At 38.3% G+C, this 13,504-nt stretch overlaps 1 long non-coding RNA gene across 1 annotated transcript; it reads left to right on the plus strand.

Moving 5' to 3' along the window:
• Window positions 1–1,003: 1,003 nt before the first annotated feature.
• LOC140224512 (uncharacterized) lies at window positions 1,004–8,033 on the plus strand. The gene is made up of 3 exons (XR_011899783.1): window positions 1,004–1,801; window positions 4,361–4,625; window positions 6,293–8,033. It is a non-coding gene; the product is annotated as an uncharacterized lncRNA (long non-coding RNA).
• Window positions 8,034–13,504: the final 5,471 nt, after the last annotated feature.

Raw genomic sequence — 13,504 nt, forward strand, 5'->3', positions numbered from 1 at the left:
GTTCCTTTTTTAATGCACTGAGACAGAATCTTTGGAACAGGTCCATTTTGAGTTTTAAAATTGATTCGTTTTTTCTAGGTGGTGCGATATTTTTTCATTAGAAGACAGATTGTGGTTAGGCTTGGCTGCTATACTTGTTGTAATCCTCGCCGTATCGATGTTAGTGGCATACCACGAATATACGCTGACATCCATAAAGCGTACCAAGCTTTAAAAAATGAACACGAGCGGTGCCTCAACTGGACTCCGCGCTCAATCAATCGTAAAAGACCGGGGAGCATCTTCCTCTGCAGCAAATACCCAAATTAAGATTTTTTGTTTGCCATTGTAATGTTGAATTTTTCTTCATCAGAATACATGTACCTATTCGATTTCAGTTTTCCGTTTCTTCTTTTTTTCTAATTTTGTTGCCTATTAATTTTTGAATTAATTTTTTTATAATACACTCTTTCTTTAAAATTTTAAGGTTAAATCGTTATAATTTTTTCATACTTGATTTTTATCTTTTTAGTCGAATTCATTTCAAACGTCAATCGATTAAAAAATAATAATAAAGAAATTTAACAGGACGATTGTAATTGAAATAAAACATCATCAATTGGGGACAGAAAAACTAGAAAAATGGGCTCCGAAATGGCATTTGAGGTTAATTGCGTTGGTCACAGAATCGTGTTTTGATGGTGGATTCTTGTAGATTACGTGAAAATGATAAGACGCGGCGAGACAGCAACTCTCTACGTTGAATATCAACAGAGATATGGCCCTTTGGAGTTTACTGGATAGTTTCAAAACTTTAATCGGCCGCCATTTTGAAATGATGTTAGACAGATTTGATCTTCCAGTATGCGCAATAAGCCCCTTTTATGCCAATTCTAACCATATGGACCGAAAAAACGATATTTGAAAATGCTGACACCCCCCCCCCCCCAGCACCGTGACTCATTTTTCTTCAATAAGAATTCTCCCTTAGTGCAATGAACTATACGGAAATACACTGTATTTGGGTTTTTTTTTTTTAATGTTAACCCCCTCCCACCCCCTCCAAAAAAAAACACGTGCACCAAAAAATAAAAATCCGCATCACCAAATAAGTGCTGAATAAGAACTAAAGAAAGCAAGCTGTGTTCAGATGCGTAAATTTTTTGCGCCCGGCTTGTTTTTTCTTCCTTACTAATGATTTGTCGCCTTTAAAAGTGTTTTTTTCCGATTCCTCGTGAAAAATAGTGCATATTCGTCGACCCGGATGGGCTTTTAAACGATTAAAACACCCCCGTTCGTCAGATAAAATTGAAAATGTTCATTGCGAGAATTTAAGTATCAGAGGATTTCCCGCTAAAAAAATCCCCGCGATCTCAGTGTAGCCAACCTCATTAAAATATTACATCCATTGAATCTCTAAATTTTCACTTTATCTACGGCTAAGGGCTTACTAAGATCGATTTTTATTAATAAGCTGAAGATTTTTGGCATAAACTTGTTGTTTCTTTGTAGAATTAAGTGATGAGCTGATGAGCTCGGCAAATCGTATGGTGCACATCTGATTTGGAAGGTTGGGAAAGCAAAAATAACAGTGGAGCCAAATTGGAGGTAATGGGCTACAGATAGATTTTGTAATTTCAACACAAATGGCATGTACTTACTGCGATTACAGTAAGACATGTCAGTAATAAAGTTAAATTTACATTAGTTATGTATAAAGTTGACTTATTACCTCTCAAAGAGCTTTTAAAGGAATTACCATATGGCAACAGCGAAACGAGAAAACATCAACATAACCTAAAACTCTCTGCGTTACTCGTAGGTTTTTGCTTCCTGCTGAGATGCGGCAAACGACAAGCAACGTACACCACGGAGTGTCACCTCTCAACTATCGTAACGTAAACACCGCGCTTTTGAAATTGATTTCCTCTTATCACTACTATTGTATTTTTGTAATGTAAATCATTGTACATTCTACATATTGTTTCTTTATCTACATGAGCTACGTCATTTGAATTTTTGTGAAGCTTCTGTTTGTGTCAAAACAGAATGCTTCCAAGGATGCAAGAAGTATCAGTGTATGAATGTGAATCTTAGCCAGCAAGATCATAGTACCCTTGCCATGTAATGAACGCTGATAGATCTCACTCACTCACTGTCATTGACATCTCCTTCCTTTCTCTTCTGTTACACTACTATTACATACTTTACATTTTGCAATGTTATCCAAATATCATGATTTGGCCCTGGTTATGATGGCCAGATTAGTTCCACTTTTCTTACCATTTCATACATGTTGCTCAATACCTGATAAAGTTTGAATTGAGAGCAGCAAATACCGATGCTTTCCTAATAAGCAAACTGGATTTGCAACCAGCAAATACTTAATTGATCAAGCAATATTGATGCTGAACTGCTGACAGGATCTCGATATCATTAGACTTGATGTTGTGATTCAATTTTGACTCATGTGCCTTAAATTCCTAGAAATTTGTGAGCAATATCGCATTATCATCATTTGAACGAATACTTTGACAAAAATGCAACAAAGTGCGTTACTAATAGTAGGAACATGTGAATACAAAACGCCAAGGTGTTAAGAGAGATACATTTATTAGATTATAGCTGAAGCTTTTCGATCCTTGCGATCTTTATCAAGGCTAAAGGTGCATTAAGGAAAATATGACTTTGGAGTAGTTTGGCATTAAACAAGAGCCTTAAATTTTTCTCTGTCAAAATATTTTGAACGTTGCAAAAAATCCTCAAACTTGGTCCTCATTATTATGGAGGAATAAGACTTTGAATCTCTTTCCTATGGTTCAAGTTTGGTGCATCTACGTTACCTAAATACTTCGTCCATGTGCACTTGTGTCCGGCAGAAAAGGACCTAAACTTTTAATTGTACCTATATTCATGGTCATTCCATCAAATACCTGTGGGTCATTTTTATTTGAAGAAAAAGCTTCTGGCCTTGGCCATTTGATGACTTGATTTGGTCAAGAATGCCTAGACGTCTTTCAAAGGGAGACTGTCGATCATATTCAAAAAAAAGCAGAGATGCCCTGCTTTTATTTTTTTTCTGAGAGTAAGTCAAATCTCATTTGATTTGTAATTTTTCCCCAATTGCAGAAACAGTAGGAAACTGATCAGCAGCATCATAAAAAAATTTAAAGCCTTATGTGTCACTTTTCTTACGGGAGGTCAAAGAAATAAAATGATATATTACGTAAGCTTTTTTCAATGATGCCCATACACAGAGGGAAAATGTGTCATTGGTGTTATTCACGAGATTATCCGTTTAGTTCCCAAATTTTTACAATCACTGGGGACGAGTCAGAGTTTACTAATTGGATGAAACTCATTTTCCTCCCGAAGAGAAAATTGTGGATAGTAAAACAATTTTTGGCTGTAAAGAAATTTCTGGGCGAGATAAAGTTTGGCTTACAGTATCCAAGATTATTTGCTTTAACGCAGGGAAGAAAATTCAACATTTTTGTATACAATTATGATGTATTAAAGTCAAAAACTTGTGAACACACTTGCAGCATAGAATAATAAATGCTAGTTATTATTCTATGCTTGCAGCATCAATATGACCTCTCATATTTAATTGAGGGTGGCTGAATCCTGTACTGATGATTACTGAGTGAGTTGTAGGTGAATCAATATCAAGAATTGCTGGTTGAATCTTTGGCTCATAAAAAAATGTCTCTCATCAAAACATATAGATCGTGAATATTACTTAGGGCCCAAGAAGGCGAACCTCCAGTGACAAACTCCTACCGAGAAACAAGAATGAGCAAAAATTTATTCATTGAGGATTGTTGAGTTGAAGTGACAGGTATTTTGTAAATGCAATTAAAAGATTTAAGTTTCTATCTGAAGAATCCGATGATTCAACTCCTCAATTTTTAACCACTCATCAAACAGCATGATATAAATTCAAGTACTATGCAGTTTGAGAGTAAAGAACAAAAAATTGATTGATACTGTTCGGCTGTAAAAGAAACACGATGTGATAAATAGGGATACAACTTTTACATAGACTTTCCTCGTTTTAAATTTTAGACGATGGAACTATGAAAGTGACACGAAAATTAGAGAACCTGGATCGACTGAATAGCTTTGGATATGAATTTCTAGTACCGAACTGAGCTTGCTTCGAAAAATTAAATTATTTCATGAAATTTTAGGATTCTTACGTCGTCCTAGCAGTTCACTAGTGTTATCAGCATATCAGCCCTTATCTCTGTTATCAAAACTGTGTTTATAACCTCAAAAGCAGCTTCGCAACGGTTTGTGGTTAGTGCAGAAATTTGAAGGTTTTTCGGTGAAACTCGTTTGCCGCATCTCGGCAGGGAGGGTCGTCTGTTACTCGTAGCTTACCAAATACTAACTTAATGCTGGCTGGCCCGAAACTCAGTGTTTATAATTATCTGGGCATTACTTTTTTGTTGTGATAATTTAAAATCAATTTTTCATCTCTTCCTCGTTTATGGTCCTTATTTTATACCCACTTTGAAGGAAATCTAAGCTTCTTCATTCTTATGAAAGAATCGATAAGTGCACTTAGAAACTGCAACTAGTTTCGCAACGACAATTCGAAATTCTTCTGAAAAGACGGGCATTTCATGCAGTTTCTGATGGTAAGCAAGTATTCCTTTTAATCAAGTATCTCAAGTTCAACATGAACATAATAATAGGAATCTGATGTTTTGCACATTGTAAGTAGATACTCCCTCCGGCAGTAGTCGAAGTACCTATGCGCAGTGCAAAGACCATGATCCCCACTAGATGATACAGTGTTCTGATTCTGTAACTTATTGCAAGCCCTGGAATTGTACAGGCTATGGTGCAATGTGGCATACATCTTGATGCCACAATAGTCCTCAACAGAAATCCAAAAAGAATGCCTGAGGCTGCACCAACACATGCTCAAACGCTTTTTTGCAAGCTTGAAACTGCGTAATGGCTGGTACAACCTGCTTAGAAGTCCAACCTAAAGTTGACCATACATTGATTTTTAAGTTTAGATGGTAGTTATTTTTATAACAGTTAAAAATCAGTTGGCAGTAAACATAAAGTAGTACTTTAACCAGCCTGTGGCAGATTTCACCTAGATGAAAGAGACTTGAAATTTGTGATCATACCTGGTGCATGGTGCACACACTGTAGTGCATTTTCCAGATTACTATGGTGATCTTGAGCGTGATGCGCAGATCTGTGGCACATCGCACCATAGCCTGGTGATTTACCAATTTTGTCAAACGTTCAGCCTCAAATGATTATGAATATTGTGTGGAAAATGCCCATCTGCGAATTTTGGGTTCAATTATAGATTATCTGGAGTGAATTTCCTGAACCCTCACTCCCTAACTCTATCACCTCTACTGCTACGCTCATGCCCTACCCCTCCTCCAATCAATGAATCTCTCATTAAGTTCCTGAAAATGCTCAGTAGCGCAAATCGACGGTGTAAGTCCGCAATCACATATCTTGTTTGCGGTGTCTGGAAATCTCCGGCTCTATGATATTTTTTGAAAGGAGAACAAATGGACATCATTCCTTGAAGTTTATGCTGAATTTTCTTCCCACTGAGAAGAAAAATCTCGGCAGTTTTAAAGAATTGCCTTTGACTAGTGTTCTTTTTAAAAAATAAAGTATGACAGGAAGTCTGCGATGTCGCAAACCGAGTTATGTGATTGCCGACTCACACTGTCGAAATACTTCGAGTGTGATTGAGTAAATGTAGGTTTACATGAATCCAATTGTAGTAGATACAATGAGATTTTCCTGACAATAAATTACATGGTTTAAATATTGACTAAGTCACAGATAAGATCATAAAAAGCTGAAGGGATTGCTCCTAGAAGCTGAGGTTGGGCTCTCAATTTTCACTATGCTTACCAGTGGTACTTATCAGTTAATTGTCAAACATTAGGTTTCAATTATTTTAAGTAGGAAATCTCTGTGACGGGACTTTCATTTAGGAAAATGAATTGAATATTAAAAATAGAAACGCAAGAAGAAATTCAAATACAGAAATTTACCTATCATACTTAACAACAAATTTATTCTTTATTTAGCATGACTTAAAAATCCAGCAGTCACTTATTTTTGCCTCATGTATGCCCTCTATCTGTAGTTCTCAATGTTATGGATGTAATTTTTTTTGGTCACTCACTTCATTCTGTATCCAACATGCCAAGGTGTAAACATTTCAAACGATGGAAGCTATTTTGCAATTTCTTAAAATTATTTGTTCAATGAGGAAATAATCACTAATGCCTGTTTTTTTATTCTTTTTTTCTAGAACTTCTTTACGAAGTGCTTGGTTTGCTGGGATCCTCATGGAAAAATGAAAGCTACTAGCACTCTGTGATTCAACTGATTTTTCCGCATTAGATCAGCTATTAACAGAGATTTAGCAGCAAAATCACATCATCAAGTTCTTGAAAATCTACCTTAAAATTTATTGAAAGATTGACAGAAAAACAATGCACTGCATCATAAAAGTGCAATCTCCTGGAAGGCATTTGTTTCAAAGAAATTTAGCATGTAGGATTTTTTTTTATTATTATTACTTTCTTCCAAAAGTACAAAGACCAGTAATAACTTTGAATGAGCTTATTAACTTTCCTATGAATTGAAAGGGAAGAAATTGGAAGTGTTGGGAATCCTGTGAAGTGCAATTCTGAAAGTGTTTTTAAAATATAGGACGATTGGAATTGAAATATCTTACCTCTTCAGGAGAACTAGACACAGTGAATGGTGAGTTGCTGCAAACTGTTTTTTTCTTGCATGAAGTTTTAATAGACCAGGCTGTTGAGTAGGAACTCCAAGGAATGGAAAATGTCGTTCAGAATTTTATGATGACTTTGAAAGAATCTAACTTTATGAAAAATCAGCAATTTAATTTGCGGGGGAATGAAACTCTAAATTTTTTGGTGCGGGGCTGTGAAACAATTTTATTTCATTCCTGCGGGGGATTGCAAAAATTTGGTTTCATTGCCCCGCACTAAATTTTTAGTTGCATTGCCCCGCGAAACAGCAACAGGCTGAGTTTCACGGGGCAATAAACTGCGGGGCATTGCTGTGATACCTAAATCTACCTTGTATGAATGCGGGTTAATCCATTCGGATAGTATCTGCACTCGTCCAGCTTGGATAAAAAATTGACGCAAATAATATGACCCTCCACTTCGGTCATTTTTCAGGAAAAAGCACGATATTCACAACTGACTTACGGGTGCTCATCATCAACTGGACTGCATTTTGCAATTTGGAACTATAAATTCTGGCTCTTCTGGAAAAACACTTATGTGCATAGGGAAACTACTGACACATACGTTGTTTTAAAGCCAAGCTAGAATTTATAGTTCCAAATTGCAAAATGTAGTCCAACTATTTACGAACAACTAACGGAACGTACAAATGAGAAAGTGTGCTCGGTCAGTGGATATACTCTATCGCCGTCAACGTACCCATAAGCCAACGTGCCTTGGTTAAGCATTTTAACGATATCCATGTAAGCATTTTATCAATATCCAATATGATTCACCGGTGCACGTAGTCACAATCAGCTGATTCGAATGTTTACATTTTCATAGGTGTAACGCTCTGAACTTATTTGACTTTCTCTTAATTTAGACATTTCGTGAGATGTCCACGATGTAATATATTGTTAAACTTGTGTAAAACAAAGTGTGATATATTGCTGTTCCAAAGAAATTGTATTCTGAAGATGGCGTAAGCCGAAAGGTACATCAGTGATTAAAACATATTAAACACAACACCTTGGTTCTCATTCACATACAAATAAAATGCTGTTGTTCAAATCAGGCCTTATTAATTAGTGCAATCACTCAACTCACAATACAATCCATTAAAATCAGAGTTGCAGAAGACAATTCTTTTTGTGTCCTCCTTCTCTGCCTCTTCGTGTGTTTTCTCCTTTCCTTCTCTTATTCCACGTCTGCGTTTTGAGACAATAACTTGGGTTTAAAATTGAGCTTTTTGTTTATGCATTTTGGCGCTTATCACAAGTGAACTTGACAAATGGGCCTGTTGCAAACTTTTGCTAGAGCAAAAATAAGAGTTGTTTCTTGTAGATAATGCCTCAAAAATCACGATGAGCGCATCGGCAAAGTCTGAAATGCCTCATAACTTCACAATCTGCGTAAGAAATTTGCGTTTTTTTAAGCTTCCCGCTTCAAAAACGATACTACGGCACAGGTGAACATTTTGTTAGAGGAGTCGCTCCATCGTCGGCGATATTCATCATGGCCGACGCTTGTGCGCAGTTCCGCGCGTAATTCGAGGAGAGTTCAAGGTCAATCAATTCGGGCGTGGAAAATATGAACGTTAACACACCGATTATTATCTGGTCTAATCCAGTTCAGGTGTTATCTCGTCCCATCAAACGTGTTTTGGCGGATTGGCGTCGGCCATGATGATTTTTGCCGACGATGGAACGACTCCTCTTACAAAATGTTCACCTGTGCCGTAGTATCGTTTTTGAAGCGGGAAGCTCAAAAAACCGCAAATTTCTTACGCAGACTGTGAAGTTATGAGTGCATTTCAGACTTTGCCGATGCGCTCATCGTGATTTTTGAGGCATTAGCTATAAGAAACAACTCTTATTTTTGCTCTAGCAAAAGTTTGCAACAGGCCCATTCAAGCGGTTAGACCAATGGTCAATTGCTTCACGGGTTTATCGAGACCTCTGAAAGCTAATTTCGGCACCTTGCTCTTATTGCCGAAAGCTGGATGTGCCTTAGTCTTGCAGAAAAGTTGTGATTGTCAGCGCTTAGGAGGCGTTTGAAGATTATAATAAGAGCAAATATATGCAAAAAGTTACGAGGTTGCGACGTGGAGAGGGCACAAATTATGCATGTTCCGAAAGTGAGTTGAGGCCTCTCCGAGTTTAATTTCATTAAAAGGCACTTCTTTCCCATCTTTAGAAGAAGAGACCAAACGCTACAAGAATACTTAAATCAGAGATAACCTTATTTAAATACCTAATTAGCTCCAATCTCGTACAGAGGTTTGGTTAAGATTGAGGAGAAATGAACTTGGCAAGTGAGAGGATGGGGAAAGACCAACTTCAAAGTTATGTAAACTTGTAAATTTAAAGTTATACCCTTTCGCGTGCCCTAGTCCCAGCATGTTTGTGAAAGAAAGAGTAAATATAATCTTAATGTTAACGAAGGCAAGAAATAGACGGCACACTACCTCTAGCCTTTCTCACATTAGTTTGTTTGAAATATACTGATACTAACTAGGATAAAAATAAAAAATTTTCAAAACTGATATTTTGATTTCCTTTCCAATACTTATTGTGATCACACAATCACCCGATTTTCAGTATCGGGCGAAAAAGAAAAAGTGAGTATTACCTTATTTTATAACTTAGTATGCTCCGTATATCAACATACTCCCCGATGAAAGCGTGTAGAAAGTTGGCTTTCAACACTTTTGATGAAACTACACATGTAGGAGGTGCAGCGCGATTGCGACGATAGGTACCGGTACCCCTTGCAAATTTTCCAGATCATATTCTGAATTATTAGCAAACCACGGTACGTCAGTTGATAAAAACTCATACATTAATTTTGTTTCGATAGAAAAGAGTCTTCGCTTATTTCTTCCATATTACATGAGAATTGAATCACCCCTGCTCGAAGATGTCCTAATGCAAAGAAACTATTTCTTCCATATGGAAAGGGTGCTGTTGGCCAAAAACCAATTATTGGTATCATAAAGCCCTCAATAACGCCAAAGCAGCGTAGATCGTGCCCTACGGCAAACAAATATTCATCTAACGGTAGGGGCAGAAAAGTTTAAAAATAATCTGAAAAAGAATATTTGTGATGGATACTGATTATCGGTGGGGTGCAATTGTACTAGAGTACATTACGGTTGCACGAGAACCGAGAGTACTCTAATTTTTCACCCACATTGGGAAAAAAAAACACATTGGATCTAGAGTCCAGACTCTTGAAAACATTGACAAGAAAAAATACTCTTGATTCAATCAGATTTTTGCTTAAATCAGAAGGAGATCCGCTCATATTAAGAGGCTTAGTTCTTGATTGCAAAAATCCGATTGAATCAAGAGAATTTTTTTTTTGCCGATATTTTTAAGAGTCTAGACTCTAGATCCAATGTGTTTTTTTTCCAGTGCAGAAATTGGACAGCTCTATGAGCTCTGAGGAAAATCCTCAGGACATGAGCGCTCGACGTTTTAATTACGGCATCCTCACTAGGAAAACAAATCTCGGGTAAATCAAATCTGAAGGCGCAGGCGGCAAAAATTTCGGAGAACCGTCCTTTTTTGCCGAGAGCGGCACAGTTCGTGCTCGGAGTAATTGCATTTGATTGGGCTCCAGTCCTCGGTCCTCGACGTGGTGGAGATTTACCACTAACAAGATGGAGGTGTGGGGAGGGGGGGCCACGAGCCCGACTACAATGCAACTGATTCGAAATCGGATTAATGCAGATATGAAAGCTCTTACCGCCCGCGCTCACGCCCGAGACTTTGTTCTCAAGTTGCAGCGCTAATCGAGTTAACCATTAAAAAGTGTCGCAAGACAAAAGGAAGCTCGCTCTGGAGAGAATCCTGCCGGGCTCACACAGTGGTCGACGCCTGAAAAAATTATGCCACGCATGCGGGAAAAATGATTTCGCACCTGTGCAATACAGGCCACGGAAAAAAAGTGTTAGGGGTTATCCCCTAAAATTGTGTTACTACCACAATTTGTTGGATGATACGGACATTTCTAATTAGTTGTGGTAGAACCGCAACGCTATGTTAAATGGAGTCCTTTGGGACCAAAGGATCTCCAAAGAGAACAAAAGAAGGATCTACAACGCGATTGTCAAGAGCATAGTAACCTACGGGTGTGAAGTATGGCCAATGAAACAGCGGACCCGGGAGGTTTTAGAGGCAACTGAGATGGACTTCTGGCGTAGATCCGCTGGTATTTCCAGAAAGGATCGCGTCAGGAATGAGAGGGTACAGGAGATCATGGATGCCAAACAGACCATCGTGCATGACACTATGACAAAACAACTCATTTGGTATGGTCATGTCCAGAGAATGGCAGGAGACAGGTTGCCGAAGAAGGTCCTTGACTGGGTTCCTCCTGGGAGAAGACGCAGAGGGCGCCCATTGAAAGGTTGGAGGGAAGGGATTGAAGCGGAAATGTTAAGGTGCTCAATCCCCCAAGATTTGTGGTTTGAAAGAGAGCAGTGGAGGTTAGGAGTCGTAGAGCCCGAGGAAGTGCTGTAAAGCGACTTTTATATACATATATATAGAACCGCAACTCAAGTTGGGGTAGTACCGCAAGATTTGGGTTAGTACACTGGAAAAAAAAGAATCTTTTTGCCGCCAAGAAGTATTTCGTCTTAAATCAAGAATTTTGCTGGTTAATATAAGCTACTTTTTTGCTTAACCCATATCTAAGTCGTTTGGTCGAGCAGCATGACCGCCATTGTGTCACACCAACGCGCTGTAAAGACTGGTTATATTCAAATGTAACCGAACGTTTGTCGCAGTCAGCCATCCAGATTACGATACGAACGATCGGGACGGTAAAGTGTTTATGAAAACACCTCTCGTCCAAAACAGGGGTTGAGAGCCCCCAAAACAACCCCTTGAATATTCCGAATTCTTGACAGATCTGACTAAAATTTTGAATGTCATGCGATACGTCGAGTGAGATATCGATCTAGGTAATTTAGGGTGTAAAATCCAGACATCACACTATAAAAACTGTAAAAAGTCAAATAATTAGTTAGTTAAAAATTGATTTCTTGGTCGTTTTCATTATAATTATAATTACCATTAAAAATGTTATAATTTCAATACTACTTATGACATTATAAAGTCATTTCCATGATATAATAGATTTTCATGTAAATATTAGAGGATACCAAGGCGAAGTCTATCCAGGATGGGACGCACCTCCGGTACACAAAGATTGTGATATACACATTTATAAAAAATCATTAACAAAGTGATGAAGGTTGAGAAAGATATCGTGCACGACGTCATGTCCAGGCAGTTATGCTGGTATGGACATGTGCAAAGAATGTCGGAGGAGAGGTTGCCCAAACAAGTTTTGGATTGGGTACCACCTGGGAAGAGGCGACGGGGACGTCCCGTAAAGGGTTGGCGGCAGGGCGTTGACGAAGAGATGTTGCGGTGTCAGTTGCCCGATAACCTCTGGGAAGACAGGCATATGTGGCGTTTGGGTGTCGTAGAACGCCAGAGTGCGTTATAAAGCGACTTTATATATATATTAACAAAACTAGCTGAAATATACCAAACAGGTCTATAGGTGAAGTTCGGTGGCAATTATCTTCTAAAAAACAGTTCCAAGATGAGAACCTCATGTTAACAAGAGGTGCTTTGTATCCTGCATTCCTTAGAGCTAATCTTCAAGCATTAGTGTGGAATTCAGGTTTGGAGCAACACCCAAAAATACCATCTCCTACAGACTGTGGCTGGCGGAAAATTGGAGACAGTTATGAGCCAATCACTTGCACGAATCCTTGCGTTCCCGACTTAGTATGGGGACTGTATCGTTGCAGCTGTACTAAAAAACGTTGCACTCCACCCTGTTCATGTCAGCTGCCCGCAGTTTGAAATACACAGAAATGTGTAAAAGTGAGGGGAAGCCTGATTTGAGCGATAATTTTGACGTTCCAGAAGAGAGAAAGAAAAAGAGTTGAACTCCTTGAATATTCACATCAGTGAGGAAGAAGATGAGGAGGAATGACTTTATTTATGCCTTTTCACTGTTGATGTCACGACATTTTTACATGATCTCAACAATTTTTAAAAGTAGTTTTTAAGCATTTTTTTAAACATTTCTTCTCATACCAAATTGCTTCTCAAAGAACGTAATTTAAGGAACTTAAAGTTACCCACAAAATCTAATAATAAATGTTAGTCTCCAAATGTGTCAGTTGCGCGTTAGTCAGGGAGAAATACGGTTTGACCCGGAACAAATTGCATAACAATTTATTCCTGTGTAAACGTCATCAGTAGGTCCTCCTGAACAACATACAAAAAGTTTACCACGGTCCGACCCCGGAACACCCCCCAAAATGACGAAAATTCAAAATGGCGGCCATAATAAGGGCCTATGGGATTTCGGTATTTTAAAATGTTCCTATAGTGTCATGTGAGGTATCATTTCCTATGTAATTTTGGTCGCAGATTTCATTTCTGAAGTCCAAAAAGTCCCTAGGTCAAAGGGGGTGACCCAAATCCAAGATGGCGGCCAAATTTGAAATGCAAGAGGGCCATTTTTCAATTTTTACGTGATTGGGCAAGTGAGGTGTCGTTTCCTATGTAATTTTGGTCGTGCATTTCATTAATGATGTCAAAACAGCTCCCCGGTCAAAGGGGGTGCTCTAAATCCAAGATGGCGGCTAAATTTGAAAGACAGGAGGGTGAATTTTTTCGATTTTTACGTAAAAAATGAGAGTGAGGTGTATCAATTCTTATGAAATT

This window comes from Bemisia tabaci, chromosome 4 (genome assembly GCF_918797505.1).
Source record: "Bemisia tabaci chromosome 4, PGI_BMITA_v3".
Taxonomy (NCBI): Eukaryota; Metazoa; Arthropoda; class Insecta; order Hemiptera; family Aleyrodidae; genus Bemisia; species Bemisia tabaci.